The following is a 23,727-nucleotide window of genomic DNA, read 5'->3' as shown; positions in this document are numbered from 1 at the left end:
GGTGTGACCAGTGCTACTGTATGGTACAGAAACCTGGAAGGAAAAGGCAGAACAGTTGAAGAAGTTAGAGGTGATGAAAATGAAGTGCCTGAGAAAGGTTGTAGGATGCACACTGTGGGACAGGCGAAGAAATGAAGACATAAGAGCAGAAGCCAAATTAGCTACAATTGCAGAAAGATCAAAGAGAACAGACTACAGTGGTTTGGGCACATGTGTAGAAAAGCACAAGACAATCTGATGAGGAAGATTTGGGACAGACAAGAAGAAGGTAAGAGGAAGTGAGGATCTCCAGCAAAGAGGTGGATGGATTGTGTGAAAGAAGATCTGTGACAGTCAGGCATGAGTGTTGAAGAAGGCAGGAGTGTGGCACTGAATCAAGAGAGTTGGCGACAGTTAACATGATACTCCGACCTCATCTAGAACAATGGGGAAAAAAAGGGGGCTGATGATGATGGTAAACACAAGCATCATCATTAGCTATAGTATTCCTGTAAACATATCAGTTGTTGGGGGGTGGGGGGATATGCCATCCCTGACTCCTAATCTTGTTTATCTCTAAGTAATTTCTTGGCTTTCTTAGCCCTTAACTCTGAAATAGTATTGTCAATTTTAGAAAAAAATAGCCCAATGTTCATCTATTTTCCTTTCAAAATTCAGATCGGTGTGAATATGGGCATCAAGCACAGTAACACAGTCTGTTAAAATAGTCATTTTCCTGTAATTGTCTCTGATTAACACACCCACTAATTCACAGCCATGTCTATTAAAAAGATTTATCAGCTCACTGTGAAAATTCAAAACTTTTGTTAGACCTGTGGGATACTTCCAAGTTCTTAAGCCTTTTGGGACTTGTTACTTCTTCAGGCATTCTCTTAAGTAGCAATTTTATAGCTGAAGTTTGTGAATTTTTAAGGTATAGTCATGCAAAGTTTTTAACTGTTTATGCATAGAACCAAAGTTTACCTTACAGATCTACAAACCAAGACACCAATCATTGCCCTGCTGGAGACAATCCTGAAAAGAGAAGTAGCCAGAATAAACCACCCCTACATTTGGGGCCATTACATTGGTTGAGATGTTGCATCCATTACCCGTTGTACCAGGATTACTGTTGTTCCACTGGAGGGTCATAGATCTCTGGGCTGGTGTAATACATGAGTAGCCGGTCCCCTAGGTAGAAAGAGGAATATCATGCTGACTGTTAAGGCATGAAAACACCTTAATCACCCGGCCATTGGTAACCTCTGAAAGTTGCTGACTAAGGGCTTGAATCAAGGCAGTCAAATTGCCTATAGAGGCTACCAGTTCTGTGCAAGATGCAAACAAAGGGCTTTCAGCTCCCAAAACTCCTTCCATAACAACACACAAACTCAGAAACTCTTAGAATACACTGCAAACTGATAAAACAAAAAAGAAAGAACCAGAAACTGAGGCACCTCACTTTAATAAACACATTTAGAGTTTCCATTCAGGTACAGTGGACTTCATCAGAATAACATCAAGTCTGGAACACCCTGTTTTATAACATTTAAGAAATACATGACCAGAACAATTACTGAGTTAATGAATAAATTTAAAGAAACATTTTCATTTAATAACAAATTCATAACAAAACATCTTTAAAAGCATTTGACACATAACTAAAAAGCAAAATGTTTAAAATGAATTTATTTAAAAATCAGCCCCTTGATTAAAACAGTTTCAAATTAAATTTTAGCAGTGGTACAAAACTTATATGCTTTATGCTTAGATGCTTTTAATTTTGGCATGTCGTTTAGTCCTGGGAAACCAGTAGCATTACATTTCAGCTGCCACCTGAGTTTCTTGTATTCAAGGAATTCATTAGATGGTCCACCTCTGAGTCCTAAATCGACATGGTCAATGGCAATGTACTTGAAAGAATGAGAGGGATGGTTTTTGGCCTTCTTTGTGTTATGATGCCAGCCACTTATTTAAATGTAGCAGATGTAAAACATGTAGTTTGCCTTCACTAGCTTTTAATAAAGTTACGCTTTTGCTAAGTGATACAGTTTGGTTAGTCACAGGAAGTTCACAGCAAAGATAAACTGAAAGGCAGGAAATTACAACCACCTCAAACTCACACACATGCACACAAGTGTCAAAGGAAAGACAACAGTGACACATGCTATGTCTTTAGAGCACACAGCATACCTTCCTGTACAGAGTGCGACAACATTGTCTGAGGTATTCATACTCTGGATATTTGCTGCATGGAATGAAACACTGAACAAAGTGACAAGTACTACAACAGGTATAGTAAAATGAACATTGATTGTATAGCACTTTGTCTAGTTTACTATTGTTCTCCTTGTCTCTCTGTTTAAATATGATTTCATTTCTGTTACTGTGTTGTTTTATTCTAAATACCATCATATTTTTCATGTTGCCTAATTTTTCATGATTTGATTTCAAGATTTATATCTGAATTGCTAGCATTATATGCCTAAGACAGAAAGAAGCAACCAAATAAATAAATCTTTATTGTGGCTCTGTGAATGAACGCTTTGAAAGTCAGACCAGAGATCTTATTTTATACAGATCAGTCAGGGGAGTATGGATGTGAGAATATGATTGAGGAAATAACCTGTTTTATTTACTCTGTAGGACTAGAACGAAAGAAAACTCCCTTTGACACAGTGATAGAATTTACGACTGCAGTAAGACTGGAAGGCAGTTCATTTAGAAATCATGTTTTGCAATGTTGTTTATATTTTGAACTTGTACGTGCTCGGTAATTAACTGAGTTGTGTTTTCCCTTGTATTCATTCCTGCTGCTTTCTGTTTCTCTGTATCGATCTGCTGATATAGATAACATTTGCATCACAGTATTCTCATCCATCCCCAAGTAGTTATTACATTTTCACTTTCTCAGCTATACCACTTTAGTATCAGTTTAGTATTCACCCCTTGCCCAAAGGGAGAATGGAAACAGAATCAGAAACTATTGGATAATGACAAATACAATATGGGGTATACACATATCGCCAGTATAGAACGTTGTAAGTCAGCACCTAGGTGTTGGTATTACAGTCCCACCACCAGCCAAGTAACCATGGAAACAGTTTTATTATGCAGTTTCTCATGCATTATTTATTTATTTATTTATTTATTTATTTATTTATTTATTTATTTATGTAGGCTTTTAGTATAGCAAACTGCTGACAACTGAATCAGCACATTAGACATAAAACAATAATGTGTTTAAAATTATTTTTTAGAGGGTGTAGTCCTTCTGCACCCTAAAATGGGGATTTTGTCACTACACCCCTGAGCTTTATATTACACTGACTCCAAGGCTGAACAACCTCTGTGTAAAGACACTTGTTTTACTTATTTCTGATATTTTTGCTTTAATTAAGATACCGCTAGTAGGACTAGAGGCAAAGAAACCTCCCTCTGACACAGTGATAGAATTTACGACTGCAGTAAGACTGGAAGGCAGTTCATTTAGAAAATATGTTTTGCAATGCTGTTTATATTTTGAACTTGTGCATGCTCGGCAATTAACCGAGTTGTATTTCCCCTTATATTCATTCCTGCTGCTTTCTGTTTCTCTGTATAGATCTGCTCATGCAGATAACATTTGCATCACAGTATTCTCATCTTTCCGGAAGTAGTACCTTTGACAAAGGAGGATGAAGAAATCAGGCGTTGATGGTTCACTTTATGCTTAAACAGAGATGCAACAAATAGTCAGTCTTGAGAAATTGAGATGGGTTGAATCTCTGGGTTTTCAAATAGTTCACATTTTGAGGATGGAATTTGTCATGGTGTCTACAATATTCTGATAAATGATGGAAGTAAATGAGACAAAGAAATGTTTACTGAGCACTTGCCTGTCCTCCACCATAACAAGTGCTGGGAAACTGAGGCCAGTGTAGGGGAAAGAATAGATGAACAATGAACACAGGACAGAGATAGGGTTCAACAAAAAAAGGATGGTGGTTGAGGGGAGCAGGAAAGGGAAAAAAGGAGAGGGGGAGGAGTGCGAGAGAGAGAGAGAGAGAGAGAGAGAGAAGGTGGGGAGAAAATGTGTTTTTGTGTGTGTGTGTGTGTGTGTGTGTGTGTGTGTGTGTGTGTGTGTGTGTGTGTGTGTGCATGTCTACTGGGATGGTGAGGAGAACAGGATGGGTGGAAGTTAGTACTGAGATGAGGTATGATTTATTTACTTGGAAGGTAGAAAGCACAGAAAAAACAGGTTGTGTTAGACAGGAGTAAATATAGGGGACATGTCACCGGGAAAATAGGTAAAGATAAAGGGAAGAGAGAAAGAGAAGGCAGTGAGTGGAATGATAGAAGACTAGAGAAGAAAATAGTAGGAAATAATCTAAAGAGGGGAGGAAGAGAGGTAACATAGTGTGCAGATCCAATAGAAGATAGTAATACTGGTTGTTGGAAACATTATAATGCCAGTATGTTGTACATTTTGTCATAATTAATGCATATATGAATAATACATACACACATTTATACATGTAAAAAACGTTGATGTTTTGCTCAATGCTCAAAAGAGCTTTGCTGTTACCTGAGACACTCCTCTCTCTCTATATATATATATATATATATATATATATATGTGTGTGTGTGTGTGTGTATACATTTATGTGTGTGTGTGTGTGTGTGTGTGTGTGTGTGTGTGTATATATATATATATATATATATATATATATATATATATATATATATATATATATATTCACTTTATAATGCTGAATGTCTGAAAGATCGAATTTCATATGGCCAAAACCATATGATCGAACTTTCGGAAACTTGACATCATAAAATAAATCCCAAAAAAATCCCGGCTCCCAATACCATTGAAGGAAGTCTGGATGAATATGAAAACCAGCAGTGTAATGATGATGGTGGGGAGAAACAGGATGGGACTCTCAATGACCTGCGACAAAGTGAAAGAATTAGAAATCGAAATTTTAGTTCTCAGGGCGATTTCAATCCCCCAAACAAACAGAATAATCAAAATTATCTGCATCTATATCAGCAATTCGAAAATTGAATAGTTTGAATCACTAAATGTCAAACTGACATGATCGAACTATCCAATTTTTGAATACCAATAAAAAAAAAAACAAAAAAAGGAACTATCTGGTGTAGGCAGGGGGGGCAAGCCCCCCTGCACCCCCCACACCCCGCTACTTAAACATACCAACTACGAGATCGCACTACATTGAGGTAAACAGAAATCTCCTCTTACGGAGATTTCTGTTTACCCGTTTGACATTCTGCACTTTCAGCATTCTCGATGCAACAATATCAGATTCAATATTGTCAGCGTTTGAGATGCTGATAGGAACCCAATTATCGCAGGGGCCAGAATCACATCCAAGAGAACTTTGGAAGAACAGCAACTTAGGGAGGAACAACAATAGGAAGAGGAACTGTCGTCGGTAAGAACAGATGAGGTACTTGTTTTTAACACTGCAGTAACTGAATTGACTACTGAATATAGGGTTCCAAATGGAAGGAGAAATGATTGGTCCCTAAATATTGTAAAAAAATTCAGACGGGGACTTTAACATCTTTAATTATTCAAGCTATGCAGTAAACAGTATCTTAGTAGACTTTTTGTTCAAAGGTTTGACTTTTTTGCCAAGTAAAAATTTTGATGTGAGCAGGACTTTGATTGACTTGAAACTGTACACTTGTAAGTTGAACCTGAATCTGTTGTTTAATGGGAATAATTGTGAAATGTCCGAATTCAGGGTTCCAAGTATTTTTAATCCACCACTGAATCCAATATTGCATTTATTTGAGCGTATTTGAGGAATAGATTTAAGAAATATGGATAGTAATAAAAAGAGCAGAAAGAGGAATTGTATTAATGTTCAACCTGCTGAATGGGAAATGTTAGAAAATTTAAGAAAAAGTGGAATGCGGGTTTCCAAACTTGAAAGGGTGGGGGACTTGTGTTTATGAACATTTTTGATTATAATGAGAGAATGCTCAATATGTTAAACACTGACACATATATTTTGGTTTCCTTGAATGAACTGAACCAAGTGTATAGGAGAATTAACATTTACTTGAATGACTTGTTTATAGAGAGTTGTATTGATCTTGCTTTATTGAATTATTTCTTTATGCCAGCCCCTCGGATTCCAGTGATTTTTGGGATCCTGAAAGTTCACAAAGATGTGTTAAATCCCGCTTTCTGGCCAATTGTGAATGGTAGGAATTCCATTACGTACCCCCTAGCTAAGTTTGTAGATACTTTTTTGAAGAAGTATATAGTGAAGGAACCTTATATTTGCAAAAACTCATGGTCCTTCTTGGAGAACATCAATAGTTTAAATTTCGAACTTGATTTTAACTTTGCTACTGTAGATGGGAAGGACCTTTATTCTGTAATTTGGCAAGATCTAGGACTTGAATGGGTGAGCCTACTTTTAGCTAAGAGGGGTGTTAGTAACACTAATGGTTCCCTTATACAGGAATTATTGGATATTATTTTGAGCGATAATTTCTTCTTGTTTGAGGGTAAATATTATTTGCAGAAAAAGGATGTAGCCAGGGGCTCCCCAGTAGGAGTCAGTTTGGCTAGCTTAGTTATGGCGTACTGGGAGAGTGAATTTGTATTAAATAATAATCTCTTTATTCAGCACATTTTTTACTACACCAGATTTTTGGATGATATTTTTATTATATTTAAGGGTGTATATGATTTATTTGTCGAATTTATTGAATACTGTAATAGAACAACAGAATTTCTAACATTCACCCACACATTCAATACAGAGAGGATAGCATTTTTAGACATGGACTTGTCTAAGGATAGACAGAATAGATGTTATAAAGCAAAGATGTTCAAACTCCATTTTTCACTTTACTAGTGTTCACCCTTGGTATCAGAAAAAATCTGTTGTGAAGGGACAGCTCATAAGAGCAGCCAGAATGTACACTACTAATTTTGATTTCATGACTGAATGTGACTTGTTAGTCCAAATGTTTTCGAAGAGAGGCTACCTGGCACCCTTACTTGAAGAATTGGTGAATGAAGTTCAAATGAAAAGGAATGCAGGTTATTTCTAAGCTATCCTGGGTGGTGGACAATGTATGATGGAAAATGGGGGTACAGTGAGTGATAATATCCAACAAAGTGAAATAGTAAACTATCTCTTGACTTTTATAACCCCTTATAATATTGATGCTGGCAACATTAAGCAGGTCTTGATTAAGAATTGGAGTGTAATAGCATCAGAGGGTCCTTAGTGAATAAACTAGATGCTATCCCTAAATTTATTTTTAGAAGAGCTCAAAACCTGAAAGAGTTATTAGAATTTAAAAATTCGGGACTGACAAGGAAAGAAGGTATGTTTAAATGTGAGGCCTGTGCCTATTGTAAGCATATGGATGTGGGTTACACATACACACTGAAAAGGAGAAAGTATACTTGTAAGGGTGAGTACAACTGTAATTCCAGTAGAGTGGTGTATTTAGTCCAGTGCCAGTCTTGTCCTAGTTTTTACATAGGCAAGACTAACCGTAAATTAAGAGAGCATGTGTATGAACACTTATATAATATTAGAAAAGGGAGGTTGGAAAGTGCTTTAGCTAAATCAGCCAGGTCACTCATTTTTATTCAGAGTGATAGATCAAGTTGATGTATGATGTTAAAAAACCTGCATAGCCAGTGATAAGTGGGGGTAGTTCACTTCATTGTTATTCAGTTTCTGCCTTATATAAGTGGTACAGTTTAAATTATTTTCTGCTTAAACTGTGAGCTTTGGCCAGCTAAGACCTGCATGCAATCAACTGAATGTATAAGTGAAGTTAAGTAAATCTTTACCTGCACTTTTTTCAAATAATACACACTTTAAATTAATTTGTTTGTGTTGCATTGCAATATCTAGCTGGAAGTTGTGACTCTGTTTTTTCAGTAGGTGCCCACCTACCCTCCCTGTTTTTGTTTTGGTGTTAATCTTGGTGGCTTTGAATCTGCCCGCCCCTCTTGTAAATTTGCACTTGGATACTCCTCCTGGGCCCATCTCATTTGCTCACTCAAAAATAAAAAAAAATATTGTTCTTCTTTTATCTGCTTTTACTGTATTTGTGTTTCTTCCTACTTTATTTTGCTTTTGCATCATCTTAAAAGTACTCAGTTGTATTTATTACTGCTTGGTGTAACTCATTCTAAGCCTTTTAGTTTAAGCACTTGGGCTTCAGACAGGGTTGCCAGATTTCCAGCAACGCAGATAGGGAAAAAAAAAAAAAAAAAACGTCAGTCACGTCAAAAAAAAGACCAAAAAAGGTCTTCTTAAAAAAAAAAAAAAAAAAAAAAAAAAAAAAAAAAAAAAAAACAACGAACGCAGAACCAACCTGCTTTAACTCATTTACAGTTCGTTTAATAACGAGAAACGTTCGCTTACAGATTTTGATTATGATTCTTTGATTACATATGGGACTGCATATAAATACTGGCCCTGGGAAATGCTTTAAACAATAAACTCCTTGCCAAGCAACAGTTTAATTTGCTTATCTTGAGCGTGTGGAGGTATAATTACAAATCAAAAAAAAAAAAACAAATAAAGTGGAGGCTGGCGGGAAATTGAAACAAATCCGGAGATGGCAGACGATCTCGGGACTCGATTCCCTGACTGGCCACTACTGGCTTCAGAGCAGTTGTTTTACATTAAGAAAGTTTGTGGTCTGCACTGTAGTGGCAAAACAGGTAGCTTACATCCTTCTAAGTTGGGAACTGCTGATTGAGGGCTCAGTGTCTGTTATTCTAAAAGTGTATTAGTTCTGGTTTAAGCACTTGGGCTTCAGGCCAGTTATTTTACATTAAGAGGGTTTGTGGTCTGCACTCTTGTGGGAGGAGAGGCTGGAATCTGCCCTTCTGAGCTGGGAATTTCTGGTTAAAGGCTTATAGTGCCTGCATATTTGAACTGCTTCTTACTGAAATTGGTACACCTTGTTTGCTGTAGCATAGACTAGATCCAGGCCTGCTGAATCTAGCTTTGTTTGTATAACTTGAACACTAATCCAGGCATTCTTTAAAGTATTCAGTTGTATTTATTATTGCTTGGTAGTAACTTGATTAAAGTGTAGCTATCATTCTAAGTCTTTTGGATTAAGCACTTGGGCTTCAGACCAGTTGTTTTACATTAGGAAGGTTTGTGGCCTGCACTGTGGTGGCAGGACAGGTAGCTTACATCCTTCTAAGTTGGTAACTGCTAATTGAGGGCTCATAGTGCTTATAGTGCCTGCATATTTGAACTGTTTCTTACTGAAATTGGTACACCTTGTTTGCTGTAGCATAGACTAGATCCAGGCCTGCTGAATCTAGCTTTGTCTGTATGCTTGTTGTTTGTTTGCTTGTTATTTCCCTGAAATGTTAATGTCACCTAAACGTGGCTTTTCAGCACTTCTGTGGATCCCTAGTGATATCTGCATTGCTTACTGTACTTATTTCCTTGTTTCACTTGAAAAAAAGTTACTGTTTGTCGTTTTTGCATTTAAGTTACCTGTAACATAGTCGTAGGCTACACACTCAAGTGCGATAGCCTCCTCTGTGTATTTAAAGTAATTTAAGCTCTGCATTTCTGTTTCTAAAAAAAAAAAAAAAAACAATAAAAAAACACAAAAAAAATCCTTGTTTTCCTGCCTTTCTGAACTAGTCTAGTCCAGTTTTCAGGCTTTGCTGAATCCAGGACTGAGGTAAAGGTTCCTGTGTTGCCCATATCATACCTGGATAGTTAGGTGGCTTACTTGTTCACTGTGAGAGTGGGAACTCTGAGCAGCCTATCTGTCCCTGTAGGAGTGGTCCCAGCCCAGCAACTTGTAGCTCATTGGGCATGTTTGGCTAATTTCTATCCTTTTTGATCTCCCTGGTATAAAAGCTCCTCGTGGTGCCCTGCAGAGTCCTACAAGTGACCAAGAGACAAAAGAGAGACTTTGAACTTGATTAAGTATTGTTTTTGCTTGTTGTTTCCCTGAAACGCTAATTCCACCTAAAATGCGACTTTTCAGCACTCCTGTGGATCCCTAGTGCTATCTGCATTGCTTAGTGTACTTATTTCTTTGTTGCACTTGAAAAAAAGTTGCTGTTTGTCATTTTTGCATTTAAGTTACCTGTAACACAGTCGCAGGCTACACACTCAAGTGCGCTAGCCTCCTCTGTGTATTTAAAGTAATTTAAGCTCTGCATTTCTGTTGTTTCTGGAAAAAAAAAAAAAAAACACACAAAAAATTCCTTGTTTTCCTGCCTTTCTGAACTAGTCTAGTCCAGTTTTCAGGCTTTGCTGAATCCAGGACTGTGGTAAAGGTTCCTGTGTTGCCCATATCATACTTGGATAATTAGGTGGCTTCCTTGTTCACGGTGAGAGAGGGAACTCTGAGCAGCCTCTCTGTCCCTGTAGGAGTGGTCCCAGCCCAGCAACTTGTAGCTCATTGGCCATTTTGGGCTAATTTCTATCCTTTTTGATCTCCCTGGTATAAAAACCGCTTAGCGTGGTTTTGCGCGGGTTTGCACACCACGCAACACTGTTTAGCTGTGGTTAAACTATTCCAGGCTCCACGAAGTCTGTACTTCAGTTTTTCCCTTGAAACTTGAAACACTTCAACCCAGCACTAGAAATAAGGCAATTTAAGACCGGCACTTACTAAAACTCACTAAAACTAGCACTAGCTTACAGCTTGCACTTCAGCCCTATACTCAGGAAGTATAAGGCTCTTTACTCATCCAATCAGCAGTACAGTCCCAACCATCTATTCAGGCATGTTCAAGGGACAGCTTCAGGTGTGCTCTCCAGTCCAGCTGGTGAATCTGGGCATCCTGAGGCAATGTTACAATTGCCTCATGTACACAGACAACCCCCTCCTCCTCCCAACCAACACAAACATATGTGAGAGATGCAGCTATACAGCCAAACTGGAGGCTAAGCTCTCTCAACCCACGACTGGATCAACCAGTCACAAGGAGAAGGGCAACACTAGCACCACATTACCAGACTCACATAGACCAGCCATAGCTGCACCAGAAAACATCTCTCAGAAACACGCAAAAACATACTCGGAGGCTCTAAATAAGAACCTGCCTAAACAACAGAGACCTCCTAAGCATACACCCAAGCAACCCCCACCCCACAAGAGAAACCAGGTAACACATACATTACAATGTCAGTGTGCCAAGCAAAAACAGCCCCTAAGGCTAAATAACACACCTAACACACTAGTAATCGGTGATTCTATCATCAAGCACACAGACGTCCCACTCACTAGACTGAGCAAGGAGAAGGTTACCGTAAGCTGCCAGTCAGGTACCAGAATCCGCCACATAACACATGCACTCAGGTCACTCCACAACAAGTACAAATATGACTCTGTCATTGTACATGTTGGCGTAAATAACCTGAGACGTACCTCCCTGGACTACATGAAAAGAGACATGGAGGAGCTCTCTGACCATGTAGCCCAGGCTGGTATGACTCTGACTCTCTGTAGCATCCTGCCCTCACCCAAAATGATGCCAGCATATGAAGAAAAAATGATCAGTTTCAACAATTGGTTAAACTACTGGTGTCATTCAAAGGGGATCCAGTACTTGTCAGCCTGGGATGACATGCTTGACAAGCCACGTTGCTTCGCCAGAGACTGCTTGCACCTGTCACCCTTGGGCTTTCGAATATTTGACAGACAGGTTTTTGAGTTTTTGGGAGCCTTAATTAATTTCTACAGTGTGGAAGTTAGTGACTTAAAAACTTATTTAGAGTTACTTGAACATCAGATTCTTAATCATGTTGACTTTATGTCTTTTAAGTATGACTATTCTCGTATTTTCACGAGTATTGAGGCTAGCATGGCGAAGTTATTGACTGTTAAAAAGAAAAAAAATAAATAATACGTGATGTTAATGACTACGCCAGTAAAAAAGCTTATCCGAGACCTCCTGCCTATAATTCTTCCACTTCTAATGCCTTTAACAAATCAGTAGGGGTTCACTTTGTGAGTGAACTGGGTGAGCCTCAAAACACTACCAACGAGCAACCTATGCAACAGTTGAAACGTAGTGATTGGCTCAACAACAATAACGCCCCTAAGAGCAATAACTTGCCCCACGATAACAACAGTAATGGAGGGCTCAATGTGGACAACACTAGTGAAGATGAGGAAGTGGTTTCTAATCAACAGGGTTTTCAGGAGACCTTAAAAGGCCAAAGGAACAATTGTCAGGTGAACAGAAAACAACTTCCGTAACGGAACAGGAGGAGGCAGAGGAGGAGATAGTGATGGAACACTGTTATAGACCTATTCCTTCTATTTGTAAAAGTATTGAAGGAGACTTTAGTATATACAACTTTACAGAGTTGAACATCACGCAAGAATGGGTCAACTTTTTTTCTAAGGGTTTAACCTCTGTGCCTAGTAGAAAGATGGACTTTGTTAAAACTCTTATAGACTTAAAATTATATGTCCGCAAGTTAAATCTGAATGTATTACTAGGTAATAATTCATTGTTGACTAATTCTCAAAGGGTCTCTAGTGTTTTTCACCCTCCTTTGCACCCTAAGCTGAGTTTATTTGAAAAAATGTGCAAACTTGACCTTAGAGCCTTGCATAAAGCCAACTCTAGACAGGTTAACAACAACACCAACACTATGTCAATTGAATATGATTTTATTCATCTGCTTAACACTTGTGACATACGTGCATTGAAACCAGACAAAGGTGGAGGGTTGGTCCTGATGGACCACAATGATTATGTTGGTCATATGAGAAAACACCTAGATTCCAAAGTTTATAGGAAGGTTTCAATTAACGAACTAAACATAGCTTATAGGAAGGTTAGAACTATTTTGGAAGACCTGTTTTTGGAATCATATATTGATGTGGATTTACACCAATATTTATCTATGTTAGCTCCAAAAGTACCAGCTTTTTTTGGTATCCCAAAACTACATAAGCCAATTTCTAACCCATCTTTTAGACCTATTGTTGATGGACGTGGGTCTATAACATATGCTTGTGCAAAGTATGTGGATAGTCTATTGAAGCCCTTTATTGAAAAAGAATTACAGATTTGCAAGGACTCGTGGGCCTTTCTACGCAATATAGATAAACTAGACTATCAAGCTGACATATGTTTTGTGACTATTGACGTGAAAGACCTTTATACTGTAATACCTCATAACCTTGGCCTAGAGTGGATTAGAGAATTTTTGTTCACCAGGAAAGTCCCGGAGAACACTATTTATCTTATTGAAACCTTGTTGGAATTAGTGTTGTTTAATAATTTTATAGCATTTGAGGGGGACTTGTTTCTACAAACATCAGGGGTGGCCATGGGCTCCCCTTGTGGGGGTAGCTTTGCCAACGTCATCATGGCACACTGGGAGAACAAGTTATTGTTCACACACCCAATGTTTAAAGAACATGTCTCCTGGTACACTAGGTACCAGGACGACATGTTTCTTATGTGGAAAGGTCAAAAAGAAGTTGTTCCTTCTTTTATAGCAGACATTGTAAAGTTGACTAACTTCTTAGATTTTACGTATCAAGTGGATGAAAACAGCATCAACTTTTTGGACATTCTTTTATATAAGGATGGCTCGAACCTTAAATACAAAAGTAAAATTTATAGAAAACCTACCTACTCCAACACCTTCCTGCATTATGACAGCTCTCATCCTTTCCATCACAAGAAGGCGGTTGTGAAAGGTCAAATGGTGAGAGCAGCAAGGATGGTCACAGATTTCTGTGACTTTGTAATAGAATGTCAGAATCTAGAAAAAATGTTTGTTAATAGAGGTTATCCGGTTAATTTAATCATAAAAATTAGAGATGAAGTAGTGTCTAAAAGACACGAGGGTTATTTTAAACCATTATTAGGCGAACAATTTTTGGACGAAGTACTAGTAAATATTGAACAAGAGGTTGATCATTGTTTTGCCAACAATAATGTCCATCACACCAGTTTCCTATGTACATTTTCAGTTAACTATGCTTCTATTAGGCAGTTACTGAACAAAAATTGGGGGGTTGTTACTGAGGACCCAATTCTGTGTGGTAAACTGGGTTTGCAACTTAAGATTACCTACAGAAGGAATTTTAATCTTAAAACACTACTTGAAAAAAGGAGAAAACCACAAGTGTTAGGTCCCCATGGTATGTCTAAATGTGGGGCATGTGCACAATGTAAAAGCATCCTGGTTAAAAAAGAGGTCGTGATCAACGACCAATTGTATCTTATTAGGGGTAGATTCAATTGTGAATCTAGAGGCATGATTTATGCCGCTATGTGTGACCAGTGTACTGCCTTTTATATAGGCAAAACTGAAAGAAAATTAAAGCAGCGTGTATATGAGCACAACTATGCCATTATTAAAAAGGACATGAACAATGCCTTGGCAAAACATCTATTTGAGTATCCAGACCATTGTTTTAAATTTGTAGTTTTACATCGTAGATGTCCTGACTTAAGGGGTGGCCCATGGCAACTTCTATTGGAAATTGATGAGCTAATGTGGCAGATCAGGACAACTGCCTACGTATCCCCTGGTCTCAATGAACAGATATCCATTAAATGTGTGCTTAAATGGTTATCTTTGAGACGATGAAATGTACTTGTATATACATTTCTTAGTTGCACAAACATTATTTTCTTAAGTTAATTCAAACACATACATTATTTTTAGACATCTTGATAAGTATGTCTTGTTCTATTTATTGGTTCTACCTATATATTTGTGATTATAGAGGCTTTTTGGAGCTGTTACTAAAAGTCCCTTTGAAAACATTTTTCATTACTATGAAGGTTTTTTATTATTATGATTGTAATTTTGAGTGTACATGGATTGTGCTTTTTACTTTTATGAATGCTAGTAGGTTAATTGTTTATTGGATGGTTAATTAATTTGTTAATTTGTTAACTACTTGGTGTAAGAGTATTTAAACAGCCTTAATTGACTTGTTTTTTATCTGAAGAAGGTGAAGCATTGTTTTTACTGAAAGCGCTAAGTAAAACAGGTTTCGTTACAGTTGCCGGCTCCTTTGTTTTTTATTGGTTTCTTTTTCGCATTTCAAAAGTTCTAAGTTTGTTTTTGTTTCTTGCTTGGCTTTCGAATACTTGCCAAGACTCTTGCCACCCCAATACTGCCTTTTTTAGGCAAGGCTCAAAAGACAAACCCAACTCCATAAACAACAATAATAAACAAAAACTGAGGGTAATGCTGCTCAATGCCAGAAGTCTAAACCTCAAAATGCATGCACTCAAGGCTCTCCTTAGTATGGAAGAAATTGATGTATGTGCAGTGACAGAAACCTGGTTCAAGGCTCCAGAGAGCACCCCAGCACTACCAGGCTATAACTCCTGCCATACCTTTAGGTCCCAAAACCAGGACCGGAACACAAAAGGAGGGGGTGTGTCCATATTCATCAAGAACACCCACACCTCCAGGTTAGTAGCACAGCACGTGGAATCTGAGACCATCCAAGTGCAATTGACAGCGGGTAAGTTGACTATTCAATTTATAGCTTGCTACAGATCTCCCACTTTGTCTCAGGACCCTCACACAGCATTCCTGAGAACATTAGAAAGTATGAAGATTCTACCCAACACCATGCTACTGGGTGACTTCAACTATCCAAACATTGACTGGGAAAACTACTCAAGCTCAAACACCCTAGCTCAATGCTTCCTTGAGTTTATAAACTCAAACACCCTTGAACAGCTGGTCACCACTCCCACAAGAGGTGACAAAATACTGGACCTGGTCATCACCAACATGGGGAACCTATGCTCCACACCTGAGGTAAACTCATCACTGGTAAGATCAGATCGCAAACTAATCACACTGGACATCCACATCCCGACCCCCCCCCCCCAGTCAAGGAAATCAAGGTAAAAAACTTCTCTAAAGCCAACTTCACACTCCTCAAGACCAAGGTGGGAAGTTTCAAAGCTCCCAATCAAATGGAAAATGATGACCCATCGGTAGAATCCTTTACAAGTGCATTCTATGAACACCTTCAAGAATGCATGGACGGAGCCATTCCAGGTAAAACCAAGACCAACTCCTCAAAAAAGAGAAAGCCAGTCTGGTGGACCCCGGCCATAAATAAACTTTACAACAGAAGGAGGAAACTCCTGCAAGATAGAACAAAATCCCAAAATAAGAAGGCATCTCTGATTAACATCAGTAAAAAACTGCACTCCCTCATTAAATCATCCAAGGCCAACTTCAAAAGAAAAATAGCCAATGACTAAGGATAACCACAAGGCCTTCTTTAACTATGTCAAGAGTCTAGGGGCAAACTCTCAGATATGCTCCGAGCTAGTACATAATGGCCATAAATACACTGAACCAACCGACATTGCCAACATCCTGGCTGACAAGTTCAGTGCAAACTTCACCCCCCCTCTCCACCAAAGGCGCTAGCACCCATCCCAGAAGAATGTGGCGCTCTAGATATCTCAGACACACAAGTAAAGACAGCCCTTGCAAAGGCCAAAAACGCAGCATCAGTGGGACCAGATGCTATCCCATGTTGTGTCTTACACGAGCTTCAAAATGAACTAACCTCCCATCTCAAATCACTATTCAAACTCAGCCTCTCTACAGGCTATGTACCCAAAGAATGGCGTACAGCAACAGTCGTACCACTCCACAAAGGTGGTGCCACAACTGACCCTGGGAACTATCGCCCTATAAGGTTGACTAGCTTGGTCTGCACAGTCATGGAATGCATTATCATGGAGCTCATTTACAGGGACATTGGGAACCTCCAGACACTGGACCCCACCCAGTTCGGCTTTGTCAAAGGCAGATCTTGCCTCCTGAACTTGGTCGACTTCTTCGAAACAGTCACCAAGGCCATAGATGAAGGGAAGGTGGTCCACACAGCATATCTGGACCTCACTAAGGTGTTCGACACCATCCTACACTCAGGAATCATAGACAAACTCACCAGCTTAAATATCAAACCCCATGTCACGAGATGGGTTGCCAATTGGCTCTCAGACAGAACCCACATGGTAAGAGTGGCAGGCGCCATGTCTGACTCTAAACCAGTCACAAGCGGAGTCCCACAGGGCTCAGTCTTGGGACCCCTCCTTTTTGGTATATATTTCTCCGAAGTACAGGCAAAGGCGGAGAGACTGTGGCTAACCAAGTTTGCAGATGACTGTAAATTGGGTGCAATAATTGACTTTCCAGCTGACACAGACATCCTGCAAAAGCGTCTCACAGAGACAAACACCTGGCGTCAAAGTCATGGCCTCAAGCTAAATGCCAAAAAATGCATAGTAATCCCATTTGGGAAAAACAAAGTACCTACAAACTATCACATAGATGGGAATCCACTAAGTACAGAAGAAGTAATTAGGGACCTGGGTACCCAAGTAGATAGCATGCTCTCCTTTGATAACCACACAGCCAAAATGGTCAGGAAATCCTTCTATGTGGCACACCTGATCACAAAGGGTTTCTCATCCAGATCCCAGGAGGTGATTGTGCCCCTTTACTCCTTACTCATTAGGCCCATAATAGAGTACAATGCCCCATTTGGGATGTACCTCACTAGACACCTGCAACAACTAGAAAGACCACAGAAGTACCTCACTAAGAGGATTAAGGGCCTTAAACAATTACCCTATGAAGCATGACTAAAAATGCTCCAGCTCTTCTCAGTCGCTTACCGTCTGCTCAGAAGTGGCCTATGCCTGACCTATAGGGCCATGTCGAACCCTGAACTAATGGACATGTTTCACCTCAAAAAACGAGATCCCACAGAACCACTCATTTTAGTGACTTGAACCTATGTACAACAATAAACAGGACATGCTGGAGGGATAGATTCCTGTCCCAGCGACTCCCCTCACTCTGGAATAGAATCCCAATCCATATTCGACAGAGCTCCTCTCTGACCCTCTTCAAGAGAAATCTTGATGAGTGGATGGGTAATCGTAAGTTCTACTCTGGGATCACTTCAGGAGCCCTGTTGACAGAGGCCCAGGTTACTAATCTAATGGGGAGGCAAAAGCCATCACTCTGTGGCTAGGCTTATAAATGCCCATGGGCAGATAGCCTAGTACTTACCTATGAACCTATGAACCTATGAAAAGGGAGGTTCACATACCCTAAGACTTGAGTAGCGCAAGTTAATTTGGCAGATTAGAACACATGTCTATAATCGACAAGGATTAAATGATCTATGTTCTATAGTCTGGATGCTGAAATTGAAGAGTTTGACTCGAATAGTTTATAATTTTATATTATTTGTGTATTTTTGTTTGTGCATGTTTTAAAAAATGAGGATGCTGAATGTTTTTTCAGAGGGCAGATGGTATTTTAAATGCATTTTAAATGTCTTTATATGCATTCAAAATTTTTTTCTTAGAAAAGTAATGTGGTCACTTTAAAAGTTTAACATTGCTTGGTTATATGACTTTTACCCTTGATCATGTGATTTTGTATTTGGTATTTAAGTGCATCTGATATGGTTGTTCTGTTTGTCTGAAGAAGTTGAGGTATTAAACTTGAAGAAAGCGCTAACATACAAAAAAACTGTTTGTTTCCGTTTTTTGCCTCATTTTTTATTTTATTAAATCCAAAAAAACCCAAAGAAAAACCTTTCTCACCATTATTGCAGGGGGGCAAGCTGCACCCCCACACCCTCGCTACTTAAATATTCCAACTCTGAGATCACACTACAGCGAAGAAAAGGGAAATCTCCTGCCTGTTCCACATTGTATGCAGATCTTCGTTCACAATGTCGAGATTCCAAAAGTTCGATCATATGGTCTCGGCCATAAGAAATTTGATCTTTCGGGATTTCGGCATTGTGAAGTGTTCCTATATATATATATATATATATATATATATATATATATACACACACACACACACACACACACACACACACACACACACACACACACACACACACTCACTTTCCAGCACTTAAAAAAGTTTATTAAAAGAAAACAGCAGGAATTGTTTTCAGTCAAGATGTAATTTATTTAACAAACATGGCTGACAACTTCTCCACTCTTAAAACAAGATTCACTACTCATAAGATCAAGTTGTTTAATGGAAACATCTGGCAACATTTCCATTCATAAAACCAGTTGTTTAATGGACACATCCTCTGTCTTAAATAATATCAGAAAGGAGTAGAGCTGTTGCATTTTCCAGATGTGTTGTCTGTGCATTCATTGTTTTAATTATCTGCTTACTTAATACAGAGAAGTCCAATGATTTCTTATAGGAAACTGCTGAATTGGCAGCATGCACCAGTAATGAACAGGCACTGTCTTTGTGTTGTATAAATCTAGTGCTCTTGTATTCATGTCTAGATGTTCAGTAAAAGTTTAAATAATTATTAGTTTTAGTCTACTTGTGTGAAAGCCATGCAGAGCAGAATCATTTCTAAAATTTAACTGGCTGATGTTGGCTTTATGATGGAAGAAATATGCAGTTTGCCAAAACATATTTGCTGTAAATTAAATGAAATTAAAATAAGATATTCATTTAGGAACTATGTCAGAAGGTTGTAAAGTGAAGACTTCAAAATGTTTTCTCCATTTCCCCTTGTAATTATGAATATAATTACTTTGAGTTGCATGTTGTAGCCTTTACATTCAGGTATGTCTTCTGCAGGAATGTGATGCTATAATGATGGCTATAATGTTTGGTGACCTGCAAAATGTAGTAGTAACAGACTATGTATCTTCACTGATGGATCAATGTCTTAATATTAAAAAAAATGTTTCTGTCCCCTTGTACTAAGTCATTTGTGTGATGTATGACTCATTTTAAAGAGCAATAGTTTGAAAACAGCTCTAGATTTCACTGGTTGTTTTGCATGCTGACTAAAGTGATCTCCCCACCAACACCATACTTAAAAATAGACTTGTAAAACTTTCAGAAAATATTTGAACCCATATTTCAGAACAGAGAAGCTGTGCCTTTTTAGGAAACATACATACATACACAAGGGCTTATAACGTCTTTAGTTCATCACCTCCTGGGACCTATCCTCTTCCTGATGCTTACTGACTGGGTAAAAATGCTGTACTTCACAAATACCTGGGAAGATGTTAATCTCACAGATTTGGTCTTGCCTGCTTCAGGTAGAAATTGCCTAATGGAGATGAGCATGAATTAAAAATCTAAGATAAATATTTGAAGACCATATTATAAAGGATGCTCACTAGGCAAGTATGTTAAGGCACTGCGATTTGTCATGGAGAGATTTCTGATTTCTAGTGATATCAAAAATATATCCTGAAATATCACTAAATCACAAACCAGATGGGGCAGCATTTATTCATTATCAAAGGGTTTGGTGAACATATTATTTTATTGTTGAAAGCTGAATAACCTGATAATGTGTATATAACTGTTTTCATAATATTTGTGATAAACAGTATTTCAGAACTTATTAAACATGCTCACAGTACATGCTGCAAAATGCTTCCACTTCCAGTATAACCCCCCACCCCCCACATGATTTTCTTGTACAGTGAATTGATCCAGTGTGCTCAGAGTTGTTCGGTGCACTGCACGCTGTTTGCCAAGCTCTAAGACCAGGTTGTTTGGTACAAATTTGAACAAGGAAGCAGCTCAAAGATTCATTACATGGAGCTACAAAGCTGTAGTGCTCATTTACTTTTGTAATTTATTTTTTAATAAATATCCAACCTGCCCACACAGCACAGAGGGATGAAACCCTCATTGAGACCCTAATGAATTGTGCTTAATAAGCAGCACAGGTGCTGGAGAGGATGAATCAGGGATGGGAGTGTGTTTGGCAGCTGACGCTGGCTTCCCCTTCCTGGGAGGGGACGCAAGCAGCTGTGTGTCTCTGCTTGGGTGACATTGACTGGAAGCTCTAGGTATTACACACATACAGCATAAGCCTGCTAAACACATTGGCTAGTAATTTGTGCACAGAGCAACCTGGGGAATAACAGGTGTATGAAGACATGCATGCATCTCACCTTTCCCTGGAGAATGAATGGGCTGAGAAGATCCTCAACCTGGGCAGTGAATGGATTGGCGGAATCTTTTCCAAGTTGGCTGGTGACTAGCTCTCTTTCCAGATGGAGATTGAGTGGGTCAGTAGGGAGAAGGAACAGAATCCACTGGAGAAGCGATCAAGAAAAGTATTGCTTAATAAATACCTTAATGGTCCTCCATACATTATGAACAAAAATGGTCAAAACAAATTGTATAAACAGTAATTTTCTTACACGGTGGCTCTGATTTATACTGCCTCTGAAGCTTTAATTTTTGAGGCCACTGTGAACTTGAGCCATTCTGCTGAAGAATAACTTTGTCTATCACTCTTACATAAGTGTGGTTTAGGTTTAGTAAAACAGAACAACATTAGCCATACATTGCTGAATGGGTATTTTGTCTGCTAATATCGTTAATGATAAGAGCCTTAAGAATCAATTAAAACTACCTCCCTGTCTCTTTGTCAATCATGTGATCACTGCTATTTTCTTGGACTACATCACAGAATTTGCCACTCCTAACCTACAAAAAAGCACTATACAAAAGCAGCCTAACTACCCCAAATGCACTGACATGCATGCGTGCCCACACACACACACATACACACACACACACACACACACACACACACACACACACACACACACACATGCATGATTGAAAACAAGTGCACACACACACACACACACACACACACACACACACACACACACACACATGCATGCATGAATGCAAAAGTACACATACACACACAGACACACACACAAACATGAATGCACATGCGCACACACATAGATGCACACACACACACACACACACACACACACACACACACACACACACACACACACACACACACACACACACACACACACACACACATTTGACTTAGCATATCTTTTTTCTGGTGAGTTGCAGCCGGTTATCAATAATCATTATCTAATATTCTTCTGCAGTTAGTCTAATTCCATATAAAAACTGTACAGACTACTTAACATTTTAAGTATTCAAAATTTTCAAACTTGCTCATGTCTTCATGAAATGAATATGGGCCATTTGAGAAATGCTGGATTAGTCCAACTAGTTAAGCAATTTTGCTTGAGCTAATATTATTGTGTAAAACATATACTAAAGGAATTCCAGGAAAAATGCATATAATTTAAGAAACAAGAACAGCAACAACAAAAATGATCTTAAAATAAGAGAAAAAAATCTGCTGAATCCAAGAGAGACTTGGGGCAGTGAGCTGCATTGTAAAACTTGTGTACCAAACAAGAAATGTATTTTACCCATGTGTACATTCAATGATATTATATATGAAGTAATGCTTGCAACTCAGGAGGTCTTAATTAATTAAATAAACTGACATAATAGATCATGCTTGGAAGAGAATAACACAAAGAGATCAAACTCTACATCGCACGGTACATGATAAGCAGCTGAAACTCATAATATACATATGCTTATAGAAGAGAAAACCACAAGAACATTCCAGAAACTGTTCTGTACCTCAGAGAATTAGAAGAATACAAGATAGTTTTATTTTTTTTTTCAGAAAAAGAAATGATAACATTGGAGGAAGGCTTACTTAGGCAGAATTTGAAGTTTTTTTGACATAGAAGACATTAGATAAATGCAACAGTTTTCCTAAGAAGGCTGTGAATCCATAATAAGGAAATCCAGCAATGTGATACTAAGAAAGACAGACTTCTGTGATGGATTTGTCACATTACATTATCCAAAAGGCAGGAATATGGCAGGTTTAGGCAGGCGACTTAATCCTCACCTGCACTCATATCCACATTTTAGCCAATTGACTGTAACAGAGAGACTTCTGCACTGGAAAAACTTTTTATGAGACCAGATACGACACTAAACTTGTACAGTCTTGACTCCTGGAATACAAATTGCATGACTTAAAATGTATCCTGTGGTGATATCAAGAACTGCAAAAATGAGAGAAGGCTGAGCATTGCTGAGTAATAGTTAACTATGGGACAGTGGAATGACAGGTCTGCTTAGCAAAGAGTTGGTAAGTGCTGTCACTAACACATAGATTAGGAAAAATATGCTCCAGCTGTTTGTGTTCTTGTTTAACTGCATGTTGCAGATACTTCCGGGGTTTATACTGCTGAGCTGTGGTGACATATATTTATTTATTATTTATTTTACATTTGTTAACCGGGAAATTCCGACTGGACCAGGTCCATTTTCAGCGGAGGCCCGGGGAGAAAAGCTCCAACATCAAGTTATACAAATACAGTACATCCAGCATAATACACAAAACAGGTTACATTAACTGCATGGAAGAGATGCGTTTGAAGTCATTGTTCTGCTTTTATACTTGCATGGATCTTAGGATGGCACTATTCATGATAGTATACACACACACACACACTCACACACACACACACACACACACACACACACACACACACACACACACACACACACACACACACACACACACACACACACACACACACATATATATATATATATATATATATATATATATATATATATATATATATATATATATCTCTTTATATATAGAGAGAGAGAGAGAGAGAGAGAGAGAGACATAAATAGATAACTAGATAGATATGCAGTATGTTCATTCTAGTTTGCATGATACATAAATATATTGTACCATAGGATTACGGAATACAGTTTATGAACAGTTTCTCTGCTACTCATCTCAAAACCTTGACACCCTGACCATACA

General features: G+C 38.5%; 1 protein-coding gene across 1 annotated transcript in view; it reads left to right on the top strand.

Moving 5' to 3' along the window:
• The first annotated feature begins 2,168 nt into the window (after positions 1-2,168).
• LOC122817593 (tyrosine-protein kinase JAK2-like) overlaps positions 2,169-23,727 on the top strand; it is an 876,396-nt gene continuing 854,837 nt past the window's right edge. The window contains exon 1 of the mRNA XM_044090632.1: positions 2,169-2,272. The gene's annotated coding sequence lies outside the window, so the exon portion shown is untranslated. The remainder of the gene's footprint in view (positions 2,273-23,727) is intronic.

Source organism: Protopterus annectens, chromosome 13.part0, assembly GCF_019279795.1.
Source record: "Protopterus annectens isolate FY-2018-M chromosome 13.part0, PAN1.0, whole genome shotgun sequence".
NCBI lineage: Eukaryota > Metazoa > Chordata > Ceratodontiformes > Protopteridae > Protopterus > Protopterus annectens.
Note: the sequence above shows the minus strand (reverse complement) of the source record. Positions and strands in the feature narration are given on the sequence as shown.